Source organism: Arvicanthis niloticus, chromosome 10, assembly GCF_011762505.2.
Source record: "Arvicanthis niloticus isolate mArvNil1 chromosome 10, mArvNil1.pat.X, whole genome shotgun sequence".
Classification (NCBI taxonomy): Eukaryota; Metazoa; Chordata; class Mammalia; order Rodentia; family Muridae; genus Arvicanthis; species Arvicanthis niloticus.
The window spans coordinates 51,681,810-51,703,274 of record NC_047667.1 but is presented as its reverse complement, the minus strand read 5'-3'; the positions used below and the strand labels follow the sequence as shown (position 1 = coordinate 51,703,274).

Below are 21,465 nucleotides of genomic sequence, written 5' to 3'. Positions count from 1 at the left end.
TTGTTCCACTCATGTTTATGTGTTTTGTCTGAAGCACTGCACTTGAGAAGTGTGAAGTCTCTACAGAATATCTTTTATTCAAAGTTTATTGAGAACCTGCAGGGATTTGCTTAATGCCCCCTTCCTCTTTCCCTCCCTCTCCTCCCTCTCCCTCTCCCTCTCCCTCTCCCTCTCCCTCTCCCTCTCCCTCTCCCTCTCCCTCTCCCTCTCCCTCTCCCTCTCCCTCTCCCTCTCCCTCTCCCTCTCCCTCTCCCTCTCCCTCTCCCTCTCCCTCTCCCTCTCCCTCTCCCTCTCCCTCTCCCTCTCCCTCTCCCTCTCCCTCTCCCTCCCCCGCTCCCTCTCCTTCTCCCTCTCCTTGCTTCCCTCCCCTTCCTCCCTCCTTCCCTCCCTCCCTTCCTTTCTTTGTTGCTGTCTCTCTGTCTCTGTCTCCCTCTCCCTCCTTTCCTCTCCCTCCCTCCCCCTCTCCCTCCCTCCCTCTCTCTCTGTCTCTGTTTCTCTGTCGCTGTCTGTCTCTGTCTGTCTCTGCCTCTCTCTCTCTCTCTCTCTCTCTCTCTCTCTCTCTCTCTCTCTCTCTCTCTTTCTCTCTCATTTGTAATTTACAGAAAAAGCCTCCATTAGAGTTAGAGTTACAGGGAAATGGGCTCTCCTCGTTTTCTGACCTAAACAGGCCTTCTAATCTATTTTTTTCTACTTCTGAACTGACCAATCTGCATGTGTGATGATGCCCAGGGGCCACAGATTTGGTTCTTAGGTTGTTTAACCGAACAACGACTTCCCTGTCAACTGCTGGCCATTTAAAAACAGCTACCTAGTTTGAGAACATGCGCATTCCTCTTCTATGACCTGGATCCCTTTCACTGCTCACTGATGCTCCCATAAAGGACTGGTCAAAGAGAGATGTCAGTCAGCAATCATGTCAGCATTGCCGCAGCTGGGTAATATGAAAATTGTGTGCTGGGAAAAGGAAAGGCTGGAATGAGGGGCTAGCATCACCTCTTGAGCACTCATTAAGTTAGCTGGAGAGTTCTGTCCCATGGGCTGAAAGGTTAGCGTCAGGTTCTATTGAGTGGGCTAGAAATTCTGCTACTGTCACTGCAGGAGTGATGAAGGCATCTCCTCTGGTTTGGATATAAAGTAGCACTCACAGGCTCATGTTTTTTGATCACTTGGTTCTCAGCGGATGATGCTGCCTGGAAGAGGGGAGATCCTTAGGAGGTAGGACTTGGCTGGAGGAAGTAAGTTGCCTACGGGTGAGCTTTGAAGGTTAGGGCCTGGTTTAGCCCTAATCTCTCTCTTCTCAGCCACTGAGGTGTGGTCAAGCTTCTGTAAGCTGTAGAGCTACCATTCTTCCATACTATGATAGCCTTAAACCATGAGCCAAACATAAATCTTTTTCCTGTGTTGCTTATTAGAAATTCATTCACATCAATAAGAAAAGGGATGAATATAGCACCCTTATTTTTTTAAATTATAGCCTTCAAACCAGGCACAAGCATCATTTATGAAAGAAAGTCTTCTGTTGTATAGGAGTAAAAAAAATGGAATTTCTAGTTCTATGAATATTAAATAAATTGAGCTCTAAAACATTTACTATATGTAGGGATAACTATTTACATATAAAATATATAAGTACATTTCTGGGCATGTAATCAGAACTTTTACTCCTGGGGTGGATGATCAAAATAGTTTAGAGATAGTGATATAAATTATGAGTAACAGGATTTTTTATTGGTTATTGAAAGTGTCTGAATTACATAGTCTTCAAAATAAGAAAGGCATGCTCATTAGGTAACTATTATAGGAACAAAAATTTAAAGTCACAATTGAGGGTTTCTTACCCAGAAATATTACCTTGAAGCTCATGTCAAGATAAAGTGTCAAGACAGACATTGTGAAATGTCATACAAGGGGTAAATAAAATTGCATGGAATCATGATTTAAATATGTGGAAAGACAGGAGAGTTTCAGACAATGTAGTAAAGTAGTCTACAAGGGAGAGGCTTTGGGATTGCCAGGTTGGCAAAGTGGCTCATGAAGGGGAGCCTTGGAGACCATGTGTAGACAGATAATAGAACTTGGCAAAGCAGCTCTGGAAGGAGACGCTTAGGGTCTTGTGTAGATGATGGAGTTCTCTTTCAGGGAACATTTCATCACTGGTACTTTGGTGTCTTCTTGTGTCAGTGATGGCACGATGTTGGCCAAGTCAGACCCACGAGCACTCCTTTGTTTGCCCTGTCTTGTTGCCAGCTTTTGCTCTTCCTTACACAGTGATTGGAAGACAGATTTGTGCTTACCTGGAGTATCTTCTAGGATAGATTGGACCTAAGAGATGAAGCCAAATAGATCATGAACATTGATAACAGACAGAGTGGAAAGGGAATACTAAAATGAGCCAGACATAAAGACTGCTATTCCTCTTTTCTCTACTGCAAGTCAGTGAAACCCACTGCTTGTCTCTCTGGCTGGAAAGTGAAATATTGTAACCATATGATGGAAGGCTCTCCCCTTGACCTGGTCTGCTTCCTTCCTATGACCACAATTAGGCTGCAGTCTCTCTTCTGCTTTTCTCCTCCCTCCCTCTCTCCCTCCCTCCCTCCCTCCCTCCCTCCCTCCCTCCTTCCCTCCCTCCCTCTACTTCTCCCTTCCTTCCTTCCTTCCTTCCTTCCTTCCTTCCTTCCTTCCTTCCTTCCTTCCTTCCTTCCTTCCTTCCTTCCTTCCGTGTGTGTCACAGTCTCTCACCACCATGTATGGCTATCTCTTCTGCAATCTGGCACCCTCAAGTAGGGAAGACTTAGAGAGGGAAACTCCTGTATGAGGTGCTGACATGGCAGCTAAGGAGATGGTCAGGCAAAAGGATAGTGGCTCCAGGGGAGGAGAAGAGTATAGGGAAGACCACTGGACTCAAAGCATCAAGATGAAGGCCAGTTGTTTATGGATGTCCATGAACTCCTATTGACACTTTCATACAGAATGACATTGTAAGTGGATGCTAGCTGGCATTAGGATCTAGGGAATTATGCCTGTTTTCCTGTGTTCCACTAATTCGATAGATATTCATCTTTACTTATTTTTGACATTATTTTTCTCTTCTTACTGCAGAGTCTGAAATATGCAGGAAGCAGCTCTTTTTGTAAATCCCATCTCTGGTCCAGCAGCCCAAGTTGGCTTTCTGCTTATGAGAGGGTCTGTAAGACATAGGGTACTTACCAGCAACTTCCTATCCTTGCTAGCTCACAAGGAAGTCACTATGTAGGATGGCTTAGGGACCACAGTTCTGCATGATTGTTCTTTTCTCTTCTCTCCCCTCTCATGTGTTTGAAACAAGCAAAAATCTATCTAAGATGCTTCTGTGTGGCAAGGGCTGGCTATATCTCAAGTGTGGGTCTTCCTCCTTTCTAGAAAGGTCCCTCAATCCCATGACTTGGAGTTGTTTTTTTGTGCCATCTTTTGGACAAAGACATTATTCTCCCTTGGCTCTCCCATTGTGCCACTGACCACACTGCATTATGATGTCCTTTTGGCTGCAGATTGGTCGGCTTGGATAGGGAGACCTTGTATCCTGTCATGTTATTAGATGTTCCACTGATAGCAATTCAGGTGGATGAAGAATTACTTATATGTGCAATCCAGTGCTCATCCACCCTCTGCTCCAGGGAAAATTTCCTGTTTGATATTCACTTCCTCAGGTCACCACAATGGGAGGGCTGACCTTAATGGGAGGGCAGCCTAATTGTGGTCATAGGAAGGAAGCAGACCAGGTCAAGGGGAGAGCCTTCCATCATAGACCACAGCTGGCCTTCCCCAGAATGGCAATGAGAAGTTACGCTCATTGTCAGAACAAATACATAATCTAATCCTGATGGACCTGTGTCTTTGTCTTTGTGACCCAAAGAAGCCCAATCTCAGGAGTAGGGATGGAGGGTTTTTGAGGGAAAGTGGGTTGAAAACAACAGGACGGTGAATGATTTTAAATCTGTCCACAGTGAGTGCCAAATTTCAGACTACAGGACACAGGGTTCGGCAGAAGATAAACACTGCATGCCTGGGCTCTGGTGGGCTTTGTCATCTGGACATCTTTGAAGTGCCTGGCAAATCAGTTGGGAAGAGATGATCCCCATTCTGAATGAGACCAGGGACTTTTTTTATTTTTTTTGAAAGTACAAAGGGAGGCAAAACTGAGTGGGCAGAGAACCAGGCTGACAGGAATCTGAGGGATGGAACTCGATTTCCACTGTGGTTTCTGAGCATCGGATGGTCAGCTGGCAGAGAGCCCAGGGTGTGTCAGCTACCAAGTGATGCACTTGCTGTAGATCCGGGGATGGTTCTCACCTGCCTTCCCTTCCGCTAGCATCCTGTCATCTACTGCACAAGCCTCTTACCCAGTCTCCCCAAGGTGGTCAGCACCTTGGGTCTGCCTCCCCCACGCCCTTGAGTACTTTATTCTTGAGATCTGTATCAGAGTGGCTGTGGGGCGGCTCTTGTTGGGTTTCTTGCTCACTTGCAGTTGCAGACAACCTCGTTTTGAGACTTCTCTAAATAGTCCCACTTGTTTGAATTAAATTTGATTCTTTCTTTCTTTCTTTCTTTCTTTCTTTCTTTTTTTCTTTCTTCTTTTTTTCAAAGATAAAGATGTAAAGTCCAAGGTTAGCTTTGGCTTTCCAATTGGAAAGCTTCAGAGTACAACTGGAATCATATTTAGGGCTCCTAGCACCTGTCATAAAGTCAGTGTCTCATGCTCCCCTTAGCCCACCTCATCCCTACCCCAGAGTGCCCTGACTATGCTGTTGCCACAGCCCTATGGACTCGGCTGGTTTTCTTGGCTCTTTTAGGCCACGTGTCATCATTAGATCTCTTGGTTCTCCTTATACTTAAATAAAATAGAGCTCAGAGTAGGTAACAGATCCTCAGGGCCTCACCTCCCTATCTTCTCAAAGGAAAGTGCTTGGCATCTCTACTGTCTGTTCCTTAGGAGAGACTGAGACAAAAAAAAAAATAATGAATCAGGACCATAAGAACTGGTCTTCAGTTACTAACATCCCTTTAGGATGCTGGGAACCCTGGTGATGCATGAGCTGGGATGGAGATGGAACCCTCCCCACCTCTCTCTCCAATCTCCCTTATTATGTACCATCAGAAGGACAACAGCGAGGCAGGACAGTTGGACCAATTACAGACACCTGTTAGGAACCTGCTATCATAACTTACACTCAGTTTTTCCTACCACTCCACTGAGGCTTTCATTTAAAGCCAAAAGTTAAGGGCTTTTGAAGTCTCATAGTTATGGATGCAGAAACTGAACCCCATGGAGACTGAACCACGTCCTTCACCCCCCAGTTGTAATGCGATGGTTCAGAGTTAACGTCTTGTTTCACAACAGCAGTCTTAACTAGTAGTCACTTTCCAATGGATGCCTTCAAAACTTCAGTGAGAGGTTTGCATTTTGAAGATAGATAAACATCCATGACTCTGTTTATCAGAGTAACAGGCATTTCTCGTTAATTTAGCCTAACAGGAAATAGTCTGCCTTTTTACTTGCAAATCAGTTCTTAGAACTAATGCCATAACCCTTGACTTGGTGCAGGAAATAATGTAGCTTTGCAAGTTCAGGAAACAGTGACCAGAAGCAATAATATTCACACTTTGTGAATTAGGGGCTCAAGGGGAATCCCCGAGTATCTTTTCACTGTGCTTAATATTTCTGTCAATATGATTTCTAATGAATACGTAATATTCTTAGTTACAAGAAATCTGGGAAATAAAGGAGTCATCAAAAACAGTAGAAATCTTACAAAGGAGAAATTGGATGGTAGGGGTTCAGTAGTCAATTTTCATAGATTTATGCATTTACTTAGGGCTAGCTTTGTTTGGATGAAACACATATCTGCTGGTGCCTTTTCCAGGCTTGGAGGGCTCTGCTCTCACCTCAGATATCTCAGATAAGGTCATCTAACTCAGCCATACTTAGAGGTCAGAGATTTAGATTCCAGTTTTCTACACGGCCTAGCAAAACAAAAGCCTCCTAATATAACTTAGATATCCTCTCATTAAGTCAACGATGAGGAACTCTAACATCACCTCTACCTGGATGCTACCATGAGAGGAATACCTAGAATACAATCCTTTCTCTTGGCTAAGCTTGAAAGAGCCACATTTTCCGGAAGGAAACATGAGGTTGAGGGACCTGATGTTATCTACTTATGAGTAGTCATCTTTGCAAAAAGGATGCATCTCCAGATTGCAGACATTCTGAATTAAGTCATTAATCAAAGGCCAGTTCTGAAGTTGTGCCCATGAACCTGGCCAAATCATTTCCTCTTTGGTTCCAGTTTGAAGATTCTCACTAGACAGAGACTCTGTTACCAATATTTTATCTGGGTTAGTCTTTCAGATTGGATGGTGAGGATGGGATCTTTCAGGGAAGATGGGAGGTAAAAGTTCTGGGAAAGGAGGGTATTATAAACTTAGTGACCAAGTCTTAGCTTAGGGACTAAGTCTTCAACACCAAATTCTTAGCATCTCACATAGGACCTATCATATAGTAGCTGATTCTTAATATATAGTTTGTGAATAAATGAAAGAAACAGAGAATGAAATACAACAATGGGTTACCCATTGTTCTATTTCCTGCTTTAGTAGAATATATGTATGGAGTCACCTTATTTCTGGGTTTGGTCCTGGGCTTTACTCAGATTTTTTGCCTTGTACATTAGGAATTTCCTATCTTATAATTTTTCTATAGTCCACTAAGGAGATGGGGTAGTTGGGAAGTGATGGAGCTTAAATGAAAAGGAAGGCATAGAGAACAGTGGTCCTTTGACTACTCCATCTTCCAGCAATGTTTTGAGCTTTGGGTAAAAGCCAATGAGCATTGATGGTAATCACAGAGAGACTGATGATCTAGCTGGCCTTGAAGATGACTAATCTATTACAATGGAATGGATGTGGGTTGCAAGTTTAGATTCACAGAATTGAATAGAATTCATTCTGTACATGTTTGCTTTCCTGTCAAGAAGGAAGAGAAACCTTTGCAAATGACAGCATTTGGAATATACTCTCTGGGAAAGCAAATGGGACAGACCCTGTATTTGAACACACATTACTCCCCCCACGCCCAGCTTGTCATTAGACTATAGCACTTTCTACTCAAGCAAGTAATAGGTCACACAATACATACTGATTCCAAAGAAGACTTAGGGGCCAGCTGAGTACAAGGCGTATCTGTCTCAAGACCTAGCAAGAGGCAATCTTCAGCCAGTTCTCTTGGTTGGGAGGAGGGAGATTACTTCAATCTGCAACCTGACCTACAGTGACAACTGGAGTCAGCAGGAGTCACTCCAGGCTCTCTCTATCTTGACTGGCACATTTGGTAAGTGTTCAGTATGATCATGGTGTATGTGTTTATGCTTCGCATGGTTGGGTCAAAGCTGCTTACCTGATGTAACTGCAGAATAGAGTTCAGGCTTCAGGTGTTGCCTTACTTTAAATGACACAGCCTATTACATCATGGAGTCATCTTCTAGTAAGTCTTCCTTCCCAACCTAGGGAGGAGGATGCCTCTTTGGTCTAGGTTAGCTCTTTTTCTATGACTATTGTTTGTTATTCATGTTTTGGTCTCATGGAGCTCCAGGCTGATAACCAATGACAAAGTGGAACCTGAACTACTTGGAGCCCAGTGAGTGACAGGTCCCAAGGCCTCCTTCCAAATATCTCTTTCTGACAGCCTTGAGTCACTCTCTAGAACAACCATTTTCTCTTTAGTTTAAGTATTAAAATCTTCTCTCAAATTCAGCCACTCCCTTTCCTTCCTCAGATAGTACTCACTCTCAGGGTGAACTCAGATGTTACCCAGGCCTCATCTCATGCTCAGAAATGTTCACAGTTTCTCCTTCTGAGTTCTCGGCATCTTTTGGACAACACTTGCTAATGACACTTGGAAATGTTCCAGATGGACATGGGCATACTTCAAATCTTGACAGCAAATGCATCATGGAAGTCTATTCACTTAGCCTAAAGGAGTCAGACAAATCCATCCATCCATCCATCCATCCATCCATCCATCCATCCATCCTTCCATCCAACCATCCATCCATCTACCCATCCATCCATCCATCCAACCATCCATCCATCTACCCATCCATCCATCCATCCAACCATCCATCCATCTACCCATCCATCCATCCAACCATCCCAACTATCTATCTATCTATCTATCTATCTATCTATCTATCTATCTATCATCTATCTATCTATCTATCTATCTATCTATCTATCTATCTATCTCTTGTGTCTTCCAGAGGGAAGAAAGAAAAACTTACTAAGGCAAAGAAAAACAAGGTATCATCGCTCTCAGGCACCTCTGGAAATGTTAGATGGCAGAACAATGTCTACTTCTCCCATCCTGCAGACCAAAAAAAGGAGTGAGACCCCACCAAGTTATGAGGGAATTCAAGTGTGCCCGTGTGCCTGTGCGCATGTTGAATCTATTCTTTACATTTTTGTGTGTGTCTTTGAGCCTGTTTGTTCACACTATATATATTAAAAAAACAATGTATGTGTGAAATGAGAACCTCATGATTGCCTCATTGTCTGGGGACACTGGATTATAAATGATGAGAAAAGGTTGGAGAAAAGTGAGTTTTATTAGATGTAATCTTTTTTTAACCTATTTTCTTTGATTAAGTATCTAACAAGAAGCAAACTAAGGGAGGAAAATTTATTTTGACTTATGGTTCATGGGGCTACAAGCAACCGTGGTAGGGAAGGCATGGTGGCAGGAGGAAGTGGATGATCACTGTCACAATCAGAGAGCCTAGAGAGATGAGTGCCACAGCCACCCTGTTTTCTCTCATGGGATGGTACTGCCTGCATTCAGGGTGGGTCTTTCCTCCTCATTTAAACCTTTAGGGAGGCATACTGATAGATACACTCACAGGGGTGTTTCCATGGTGATTTTTAAATAACATGAAGTTGAAAATCAGGATTGGCTATTTTATAGAGTAAGGCCTATTGACTTGCCATTGCTCAAATGTTTGCCATTTGTTAGAATACTTTCCTTAAAAAAATTTGTGTCTAGCAATCTTTTTTTTTTTTGTGACATTCAGGAAGCACACGGCCCTGTTCTCTATGCTTGTGATTATTCATAATTTAAAACCAATCAAGTCAAACAGTTGAATAAAGCTAGATCTTCTGTTACTCTCTTTGTCTTTTCCAAAGAGCTCAAGGAATTGTTTTCTGATGTGGCTTTCTTTTGCTGTGTAGAATGGAGACAACCTGGTGTACAGGGAGCATCGGGGGAGAACAGGCTGGACTCCATTTCTCTCTGGACACAGGGAGAGTGGTCCAAGTAAGTGTGATGTCTCATAGGATCTGTTTCTCTTCTCTGGCTTCCAAAGAGAACTGTGCGCTTAGTTCTAACAGGGCTTTTAGTGTAAGCAAGTAAGGAGATAGGAAGATGATGCAGGGTTAATTACTTAGGTATTGTAGGGTCAATCTTTCAGGCATTTATTTGGATTTTTTTCTTTAGAGCTTTAAATCCTTTTAGAGAGCTAATATTTGAAGAGAGCATCCTGCACAAGGCACCCACAGGGGCCGTGACTCGTTTCTTTCTCCCCATACTCTTGCGAGCTATTTCCAAGAGTGGGTTATAGCTGCATCCACTCCCTCACATGCTAATGAAAATCAGCTTAGTAGCTTGCTATCCTTCTCTGTCCTATTCTCTATTTACATAGACATCAATTCTTCTGAGAAGTGGGAGGCACCGTGCTTAGTAAAGAACATCATTTTATATTCATATAGTTGCAAATTAATGTGTACCTTCTATCACATGCCTGATGCATTGGCAACCCTAGATATTAAATTGCCTGCTGTCTCATATACTGGATGAAATTTTGAATCAGAAAAAAACAGACTCTTCTGACTGGCTGGAAGTCAGGCGTCTCTTTCTTTCTGAATCAGGAACATGGTAGGATCTTAGGCAACCTTGAAAAAAAAACCCTTTGATCCTGTAACTTTTTTCTTTACCTTTGTGAAATTAGGACACTGTTGTGCTCAGTCCATTTCTTTCCTAGCGAGACATGATTAATAGGGAAGATGCTTGAAAAGTACCCTGGCCATTTACAAGAGACGTTCTGCTGAAAAACAGTAACAGGAAACCTTATAAATCATAAAACGTTGGTAATGTGTTGTCTGGATACAAAATATTCATACTGTCATTTATATTTTACAAATGAGATCTCTAGCACCATTGGGAATAAGTAGGGCATTTGTCACCCTGTGAAATGATCAGACTGGCTCATAATACTCTCTCTGAAGCTGGTTACAAAACCCTTAATTTCCCCTTACTTTTCTTTCTTGAACCTGGCCATACAGGGATTCTTTGAAATGTGGCTGACAGTTGGTCAAAAGACCCTCTGCATTCTTTATGGGTTCTTCCACAAGCCCAATGGAGCAGTGTCACACAGAGACCAAGAAGGGTCTGAATAGACACCCCCTAGGTCTCTACTGCTAGCAGTCTATATCTATAAAAAGTCTATTAAAAAAACATCTGGAGGCCAAGGGTTGTGGAGATTCTGGACAGCTGAACAGGGTTCCCGAAGATGTTGCTCCCAGGGGACACTGAAGCTCCGAACCATTTCCCATGCACACTGCGGTATGTATTGCTCCATCTCTGTCCCTTGCAATGTCCTTTATAAGCAGCTGGGGAACGTTAGCATTTTCCCAAGTTCTTTTGAGTTGCTCAAGCAAATTAACCCAGGAGAAGGAGTTATGAGAAACACATGCAAAAATAATTAAAAACAAAAAACTCACAGTGTAGAGAAATTTGCTCAAGTATACAACACAGAGACGCTCACTGCTTCAGGCCTACAACATAGCCCGCAATACAATTTCTTAAAACTGTCCACTGAGTATAATCCTTTATAATGTTAGGTGGCTTCAGGGAGAAAGTATTTTGGCCATATAAGGTTTTTAAATGGCTATTTGTTTTCTCAAAGAATTACAATCCATATTCTTTGAAGAACCCCATTAGTGAAGTTCTCAAGTCAAAATGCTTTTCACATTTATTGGAGTGAGAAAAATGTCCTTCAACTTAACCTTCTTCCCTTCATTCTTCTTATTTTCCCCCTTTCTTCTCTAGTGGTAGGATATTTGTTTACCTCTCATAGAATGGTCATATTCTGTAGGATACTATTTTGGAAATCAAAAGGCTCCACTAGCTAAAATATATTCTCAGAAGATCCAGCTAATAGAGGTTTACTGTAATTCCGAAGACTGATTGGAATAAATGCAATAAATGCATAATAATTACATATGGAGAAAGTTGAAGCATAATGAATATAATTGGGGGAAATTTGATTATTAACCAGAAATGAAGTAATTCAAGATGTAATGTAACAGATAGTTGCTTCCCGCCGTGCCTCAATGAATCTGATGCCTGCCATGAGAAGTAATCTAGAAGCTGTAAGGATTCATGGCAAACATTTTTAGGGAAGATCTTCAAAATGCTAATAAATACGAGATTGTAAAGGCACCCTGTTCTGTCGGCTAGTGGAGTGGGGTGTGATGCAGGGCTTTTCTCTGTTTGGTTCTGCCAGCATCATGTTACAAAACATTTCCTGGACAGGTATTGTTATTGAAATCTCATTTCTCTCAGAATGATTGCAATGCAGTACACTTTGCATAAGAGTTTACTGAATTTATTCTATTTCCTGTCATTTGCTTAGCATATCACACACACAAATGCACACACACACACACACACACACACAGATACACACAGACACAGACACACAGACACATACAGACACAATCACAGACACACATATATACACACATCCACACCGACACAGACACACACACAGATAAACACAAACACAGACATACGCACATACTTTTCCCATACAACTTTGCTAACATTTCTGCCTTGCAGACATGATCTAAGCTTAATCTAGAAATCTCATTTGGGGCAAAGCTAAATGAAGTGTCAGATAAGCAACAATCAGAAAACTAGATAATATCATTGGTTGGAGTCTTCATGCATTGCTCTAGTGTGTTTTGTTTTCTAGACTCTTTCATGGTTGTAGACAACACTTTCAGGTAGCTAATAAAATACAATAACTGATCATGGGTAGCTCAACAAAATACTCTTGTAACAAGCATGTTCAAATTTTATCTCTATCTATCTATCTATCTATCTATCTATCTATCTATCTCTATTTCTCTAGACAGTGTCTCACATAGCTCATACTGGCCTCAAACTTGCTACATACTATGATCTTAAACTTGCAATCCTCCTGCCTCCACATCCCAACTGCTGGGATTACAAGCAAATACCATTACACCCGGCTTCCCTCCAAGGTAAGTGTTCCTATAACCCTCTTCTTCTATGCTTTTCCATTGCCCCATAGCTTAATTATAGTCTCTGTCTTTTAATCAGCCCTTACAATAACATTTTCTGTATAAATCTTTCTAGTCTTGATTTTCATCCTTATGACAATACCACGTCATACTGAAGGTATCTGTGTCTTTCTGCAGACAAAGTCAGGAGAGGAGTGTTGTGTGATAAAACTTTTTCTGCAGAGACACAAAGCACATGTCTTATCACCCCAGATAGAAACCCAAGATAGACCAAAGTATAGACAACAGCAAAGTCCAATGTGCCAAACCGATGGGTTTTATTGAGGTTATGGAAGTTATGGGTGAGGGGTTACTTACAGGAGCAGAAATGACTCAGCTACTTCACCAAATTCTACCCCAGTATAAGTGACAGCTCCCAAAGCTGAGAACCTGGAGCACACTGCACAGACCACAGAAAGTTCAATAGGTTGGAGGGTGTCCTTTCCAGGTGCCTCAGTTGGTCTAAACTTCTTCTAGGCAGCTCAGATGGTTTCTGCTTACTCCAGGCAGCTGGTCTTGTCTGAGAGTCTTCTTTGTAGCTTGTCTTCCTTCTGTCTCAGGGAGGGGGACTGTCAGTTTTTATTGTTTACGTTGGTAGGGAGAAGGTTTGAGTTGTTTATCTTTCTGCTTAAAAAACTTCCCGAAGGATAGAATGTTTTAATCTTGGAGAAAGCAGTTATGCAACAGGTGTTACAACTGATTGTCTTGTTCATTATAGAATTCTTACAGCTACCAGAGTAGAGTCAATAAATATATCAAATGCCATCATGCTAGATTTACTGAGGTTGCTACTATACCTCTTCACACACATAGCTTGCTGGGCTATGGCTGTCTTCTTGACTTGCACTTGAGACCTCAATGGCTTGCTCATGGAATGAACGCAAGATTTCTGGATTTCTTCAACCCAGGCCTGCATGCCATTCCAAGCTGCCTTTCTGAAATGTCTCAAGTGATCCTTGTTTTTGTATCTGCCCTCCATGCATCCCAGCGAAGGTTATGCCAACCTTTCTATCACTTGTGGACAGAGAATGGCTGCTGTTCATACTACAGCACACCAGTGCATGCAGCTTGACACCAGTGCATGCAGCTTGACATCAGTGCATGCACCTTGACACCAACTTGCTTTCTTTGGTTCTTGTAGTTGGTTGTCTCTTCTTTATCTGTGTTATTATTTTTCTATAAAAGCAGGGGAAAAAAACCAACAAACACTATTTCCAGGCTTAAAGCAAAAGAAACCCAGTACCAAAGAGGAGCCACATATTGAATGCCAGTCTTGTCCTCAAACCACACACTTTAATTATTACCTTAAATCATTTTTCTAAGTCTCAATTGATTCAACTATATAGAGAATGTTTTTTAGTAAACACGAAGGACTTTGCAGGGATGATATTTCCTTCCCTTTAATATTTACCTATTCCCTTGGCAATGAATTATCCTGGAGCTGATCTATCATTATGAAACTAAAGGAAGCAAAGAAGTCTAAAACAACACTCAAGGTGGCCATTTGCAAAACCACCCTGGAGAGTCATGCTAGAACGGTTCTAAAATATAGGTCAGACCAGTTGCATGAACACCTAAGACAGCACTTTCAGACACTCAGTGCTGCTCATAAAATATTAAGAGGCATTTAAAGTGGTTTTAATGCTTAGAACAAATGAAAAATTGAAAAATAATCCAAATGGTAACATAAATCTAATTTCTATATTTAGTGCTGAAAAAGAGAATCACAGAAATCTCTTGGCCAATGATAGTGGAAATTTAGTTTGGGAGTCATGAATGTTGAAGTTCCTGCAGTGCTAAATTGTTCAAATGAGGTCAAGAACTTTCTGGAATAAAAAAAAAAAAACTGAAAGGAAAATGATACTATGACTGTTTACAGTCATATATAAAATAAAATCCATCATCTCCCCCTCCACTCTCCTCTGTCCAAATTCCTCTCCCTGCCACAATTTTGTCTTCTTTATGTATCTTTGATGATGACCAGGAAGAAGAGATTCAAAAGGTTAGTGATAATACATTGAGCTCCTTGGGTGAGGAATTATAGCCATTTGAATTGTTATATAATTTCAGATATTAGGGGAGAAGGCAGGATGGACTAATGGTGACTCCATACTTTCAAGTATGCAGTATGATAATAATTACAACTTAAAAATGATCTCTAGTCATTAAGGCAGTTTCCCTGGGGACTCTTAGGATGTTATGAGTCCGCCTCATATTCTTTTACACGGGTGAGCAAATAACTCGTGTGTCCTTCAGAGAGCATTTGTCACCCAGGCTTTTAAAAACCAGGTGGGTCTTCTCTTGATTTAGTGCCCTTTGGAGCTTAGATTCTTGAAAACAGCCCTGTCTATAAAAGTCAGACACTAAATCACTTTGGGTTCCTTGGTTTCCAAGAGAAATTAAACAGCCACAGAAAAATAGTGACCAACCCTGTTTTTGTCAACAGGCTTTTCAATTCCCAAGGCTCAGGGGAGGAAAAACAATTTATCTCCTTTTGCTTCTGCTCTGGTTATGTTCCACATGCGTGCATGGGGTTAGGGTTGAATGCGCAAAGTTCAGCACAGGCTGCTGTGTTGAATCCTCAGTCCCCAGCAGGAGGTGCTATTCGCAGGAGGCGATGGAGATGTCAAGAACCAGGCTTAGGGAGAGGAAGCATTTGGAAATGCCCTTGGGGCCTCTGGGATTGTGTCTTGTCCTGGCACGTGCCTGAGTTGTCCTCTACTTCCTATCAGGAGCTGAAGGCCTTATCCTCTCCCTGTCTCCCTTTATGACGTGCCTCACTGTGGGCCCAGGCAGAATCCATAGTTAAGGTGTATGGACTGAAATCGCTGAAGCTGTGAGCAAACCCTGGCTCTTCCCATTAAGGTGACCATATCAGTGACTTTGTCACAGTGTGGTAAGACAAGCGATTCATACACCTGGTGACAAGATTCTTTACTCACCATGACCTTACAAGTCTTCACATTTTTATGATTTATTTGAAAAACAAAGGAAACCAGCATGGAAATTGCCGTTAGAAGTCTACATGTAATTTACCTGTTATGTCTTCTTCAAAAAACAGTTTAGGCTTTGCGCGTTGGCTTAGGCGACGTCGCTTAAGTGCGACTTCCAGTTTTTTCATATTTCTGAAAAAGGCCGTTTCAGTGACCACGATCCAAACACCACTTGTAAAGCATTTCCGGTAGATCAGTTCCCGTCATAATTTTACTGGTCATGTATTGGCTATAAATCCTTCTCTTCCTGCTACAAACTCTGTTATAGAAGAACCCAGGCTCACAGAGCATAAGGTTTTCATTCAACTAAGAAGATTGCCTCACCCTTCCACCCCAACTTCAGATTACTAGGGTTGTCCGCAGAGGACTTAGACTTCCGCTCTGGAGAAAGTGAGCAGCTTTGCAGGCCCGGATGCAGGACAGTGGAGAGAAAGACTATGCTGTCCAGACAGCATTTTCAACAGCAGCAGATTTTATGTCTACATTTCATGAGCTTATGATGTGCCCAGAACTAAATCTAGAACATACTCCTTTTGGTTACTTTGATAAAAAAGCAACTTTTTTTTTTTTTTTTTTTTTTTTTTTTTGAAATACTACTCTCTCTTAGAGCAATAGCAGCCTGTTCGTGTAGGCACCACGCCTCAAGCTACTGCTTTTGCTTACCCTCAACAGCTAAGAAACTTGAGCAAGTTGCTTTTTTAAAAATCTATTTATATGTTTCTTTAAACTTAAGAAACATTTATTTATTCATTTATTTATTTACATGTGCATGAATATGTGTGTGTGTGTATGTATGTATGTATATGTGTGTATGTATGTATGTATGTGTGTATGTATGTATGTATGTAAACATTGTCAGTTAGGCAGCAAGTGCTCTTACCTGCTATACTCTCTTGTCAGACTCTGTGTCCGATTCTTAATGTAATTAGTTTTGGATTTCTAATAGATGTCATGATATAGTGGTTTCTCCCAGCAAGATGTATAAATAATAATTATAATAATAATAACAATAATCCCCAGTGTTTTCTGACACGAGTCTCTCCTCCCTGGTTAGGCAGGCTGTCTGCACTGTATATTTCCAATTAACTTTGTTGAGGTTTGCAGAGAGATACTATGGAAAGAGCATCTTGGCATTTTCATCTTTGCTGTGTTTGTTTCCTTGGAGGAACATGCTGTGGAAGAGGTTAGAGCTATTTGGTAGGGGCAGTAACAAAGAGTTAAATAGTAGGTGCTTGACACAGCATTTCCTTGCAGATAAGCATCCACTGGGTCCTTATGGGGTACAGTGTAGCTTCATCATGGTGCAGTGAAAAACTTGTGTCTCCTTTCAGAATGTCTGCTGTCTATTTGAAGATGCTGGCAATATAGACAGGAAGAACCCACACCAGTCTATACCAGATGAGGTCTTAGAACTGAAAGAAAAAGTAGACACATGCTCCCATCTCTAACCCAGAAGCTGTCTCCAACTGATAACCATTTACATATAAAAATACAGTTTTCTCCATGAGAATTTCACGAGGAGAAAAAGTATTCTCAAAGGGACATTCTTTTTTTTTAAATTTATTTTTTATTGGATATTTTATTTACATTTCAGATGCCATCCCCTTTCCCCATTTCCCCTCCCTAGAAAACCCCTATCCCATGTCCCCTTTTCCTTTTTGCTTTTATACAATTTTTAAAAATGTTAATCAAAGACTTTATAAGTTTGGTAATGCTCAATCAGAAGTGTAACCCAATATCCAACCTAGATATGTCAACTATCTTTGACTGGTGGAGACACGTGAACAACTGCCTCCATGTCCCCCCCCCTTCTCTCTCTTTCTCTCTCTCATCACCTAGCTTCTCCTCTCCTTCTCTTCCTCTCCTTACTCCTCCTCTTCCTCTCCTTACTCCTCCCACCTTAGCTCCTCCTACATATCATCCTTCCTGTTAAAATAAAACTTTTCTCTCAAAAATACAATTAGAGCATAACTATACCAATTTGTACCAGTGAGGTTCAAGATAGACCTAATATCCAGTCCATCATTTTGTTGACTAACCAGGACCTCTGTCATCTCTCCTAACTGAAACACTTAGTTTTGAACCTGGCTTTTTTTCTTGGCTTTAGAATGAATGTCAGCTGAAAACCATCCACAGGGACAGACAAACAGACAGAGAAAAAGAGAGAAAGAGAGAAAAAGGATAAGTATGGGTCATGTGGATATTTTGCAAACTGTTCAAGTTCAGCTTCTCCTCGGCCACAGAGGAAGGCAGTGTGTGACTTCACCTGTCACACGATGATCCAGCTGTCTCAGGAGGCTATGGCTCATGTTTTTATTTTTTTTTTCTTGTGGAACAGTCTGTTGCTATTTTTAGCTGACACTAAGCAGACACTGAATCTCTTTGCAGACATCATTCAACTCTGCCGCTGGCTGGTGTCAGCGGGGCCAGTATGGTGGGCTCACTTCTGGTGAGCCCGAGCTCCATGGGTTCTCTCTCTATGAACAATGCACTCCAGCCCCACCCTATCCTTGATCATCTTGTGTTGATGTCCTATGTACTGTTGTTTCAGGAGTAAAGAATCAGAGGAGAAAGTAGGCACATCCTGTCCAGCCCGAAAGGCAGGCCATTAACCCCTTATTCACCTGAATTTGGGATTGTTGCTTGAAGTGAGAGAAGGCATCTGTGGGAAGAACTGAGTTAGAGTTAGACGTTTGTAGTTGCCCCCCACACTGACCCACACAGTTTGCTGTGTGATAGACACATCACTCTAGGTCTTTGCATCTCTAAAATGAGGGAGCTGGGCAGCCATTGCAATCTTTTCAACAAGACGTTCCTTCTTAGAACACTAACACACAATGTATACAAGAGATTGTACACTGGATCACTCTACGATGTTCACCAGTCTGCTTTTACCTACAGGGTGTTATGAACTCTTTCACTTCATGCTCACTACCTAGGTAACTTGGCCCTGACACATCTTTCTGTCTACTCTGACACCTGTTTGTATGAGTCACCTTCTCCAAGGATGCCCAGGACTTTCTGCATTTGTGCCTTTGCTTTATTGTCCCCTCAGTCTGCAGTGTTCTTTTTTTTTTTTTCCCTCAGTCTTGGCTGGGAGTCAAGACACAAAGTATCTAGTGCTCCCTCCCCATGGTGTCAGAGAGCCCTTGTCATCAGGAAGCTCCTCTGAGCCTCACTGTTAAGGGTTTTGCCTTAGTCAGGGTTTCTATTCCTGCACAAAACATCATGACCAAGAAGCAAGTTGGGGAGGAAAGGGTTTATTCAGCTTACACTTCCACATTGCTGTTCCTCACCAAAGGAAGACAGGACAGGAACTCACACAAAGCAGGAACTTGGGGGCAATAGTGGATGCAGAAGCCATGGAGGGATATTACTTACTGGCTTGCTTCCCCTGACTTGCTCAGCTTGCTTTCTTATAGAGCCCAGGTCCACCAGGCGAGGGATGGCACCACCCACAATGGGCCCTCCCTGCTTGATCACTAATTGAGAAAATGCCTTACAACTGGATCTCATGGAGGCATTTCCTCAAATGAGGCTCCTTCCTCTGTGACAACTCCAGCGCTTGTGTCAAGTTGACACACAAAACCAGCCAGTACGGATTTTTATTAAGGTTTTGCTAGACAGGCACAGCTCGTTGACTCATTGGTCACATAGCTGAATTTGATTCTAGAGGTCATAAGTTCCAAATGCTAACAGTAGCTCCAAGTTAATCACATGGCTGGCCTTTCTGGTACCAACAACCTTTCCTGAGTCATCTTTTCTGCAAGGGATTGGGTATGGTTCAAGGGCCTATGGGGAAAACTTGACCTTCAGGTAAGTCTAAGAATTTATAAGGCCCTTTCCCAGCAACCAGTGGGTGATGATCAAGTAAAGTGGTTTTTAAACAATGTTGGGAAATAAAAGTGTTATCCTCATTTTGTAGGCAATATTAAGGGTAGTTAATTGACTTGTGTAAGTCACATGGATATATAGTGATGCTCCAGAGTCCCAGGCCCTGACCTCACGTTTCTATTTCTTTCCAATGCCCCAGGATGAATCCTCAACAGTAAAGGTAACTTCCTGTCATTGTAACTGTCAAATGTCTCTCTGTAGCTGAGTTAGGAGCTGCATGTGACTTTGTGAACCATGGTTACTGTTCTCCATTGGTGCTGAGTGTGAATTGGATGCCCGTTCTATGACAGGCACTCGAGCTTTGCAGACTTCGAATGTGAACTTCAAGGCAATGATGCCTCATTTGTTGAACTCTGGGGAAGAGCAGAGCAAGAGAGGCATAAATGTCCAACTTAGTGGCCTTTTCGTTGGTAGAGGAATCTCTACTCATGACCAGAACATTTTTAGAAGTCTTTCTACCTAGATACCATTTCACCATATATCCATCCTGTCTGCCCGTCTGTTTCTGGCTACTTGCCAATCGTCCACAGAGAAGCTTCCAGGCATTTCTAGGAAGCTGGCTTGTTTCCTATAGTGACATTCATATAGGTAAACGTCAAGATTCTAGACACGGCTTAAAGATGTGAATGGTTTTTCTAGTGAGGCTACTTTTACCTTTTTCTTTATTTGTGTGTGCATGTGTGTACATGCTCAGTGTGTATGTGAGTACATGCTCGGTGTGTATGTGTGTACATGCTCAGTGTGTATGTGTGTACATGCTTGGTGGGTATGTGTGTACTCGAATGTGTGGAGGTCAGAGGTGACGTTGAGTGTTTTCCTCAATATCTCTCTATTTTAAGACATATTCTCTTGATGAATCTGAAACTCTTGATGAAATCCAAATCTCTTGATTTGGCTAGACTGATGGGTCAACAAGCCCTGGTGATCTTCCTGTCTCTGTCTTCCCAGTGTTGGGATTAAAGGTGCACGCTACCACATCCTGTTTTTTGTGGTTGTTGTTTTGCTTTTTTTTTTTTTTTTTTCAATGTAGTGTTCCAGTTTTCTTTCTGTTGCTGTGACTGTCCAAAAGCAACTTAGGAGAGAAAAGGGTTTATTTTGGCTTCTACTTCCAAGTCTTAGACCTGAAGCAGAAACTGTAGAAAAACATTGCTTAGTCTTATGCTCAGATACCTTTCCTATCTAGCCTAGGATCACCTGCCTAGGGTTGATACCACCCATGGTAGGCTGTAACTATTAGCAATTGAGAAAATATTACAGGTCAATTTGGTTGAGATAATTATTCAACAAAAGTTCCTTCTTTCCAGGTGACTCTAGATTGCATCAAGTTGACAATAAAAACTACCCAGGACGTTTTGGGTGATGAGGATGAGACTGTGGTCTTCACGCTTGGATGGCCTCATCGACTGATCCATCTCTCAGCTCCCAAACCGTCCTATTCCCCTCTTTCCCAGTTTTCAGATCTTTAAAAAAAACTTTGTTTAGTAAATTAAAACATTTTTAAAAATATAACACTTTCTGTATGTCAGGTACAACTATGTGGGTCTCTCCAGCAACACACAGAATCCTTACTATTTTATATATTGTGCATGACATTTGAAATTGAGGTAATTATTTGCTTGAAGAACTTCTGAGTCTCTTAGCCAACAAGACCAGGCCTCAAGTCCTGGCAGCCAGATCCCTAGCTCTGTGTTCTTTATCAACTCACTAGACTGTCTTATTAAACAGAATGAACATCAGCTTTAAAAGTTGGGCTAAACTTCTGAGTTTGTCCCTTAGGGCTCATGTGACCTCAGTGAAGTAGAAGTGACCTGAACCTCCGTTTACTATTTTAGGCAGGGTGGGCAAATCCTACCTGAACATGGTTCCAGAAGAACGGAATGAGAAATGTGTACACTGCAGTGTGCTCACTTCTCCTTCTCCCTTTCACATAGGACAGGATAAGAGAGGACAGTAGAAGGCTTGCCACAGTCCCTGTGAAGCCTGTCGTTGACTTTGGGTATGCCATCTGGTTATTATCATCTAGACAGGGACTCCACCAGAAACTGCCTTCTCAACTGTACCCCACAGAGAACTGGCCCCAGCTGCTTACCACAGCACCACAGCTATGCCTAAGTCACTACAGAGGAAGAGTTGGCATTTTCCACCACCCGCTCCCAAACCAATTCAAGACAGTGCACTGCTGAAG

The 21,465-nt window shown here is 42.0% G+C and overlaps 1 long non-coding RNA gene across 1 annotated transcript; it reads right to left on the bottom strand.

The window, feature by feature from the left end:
• Positions 1 to 1,706: 1,706 nt before the first annotated feature.
• On the bottom strand, positions 1,707 to 12,570 carry LOC143443808 (uncharacterized). Its single transcript, XR_013113099.1, has 2 exons — positions 12,497 to 12,570; positions 1,707 to 2,322 (listed from the first exon to the last, which is right to left on the bottom strand). It is a non-coding gene; the product is annotated as an uncharacterized LOC143443808 (long non-coding RNA).
• Positions 12,571 to 21,465: the final 8,895 nt, after the last annotated feature.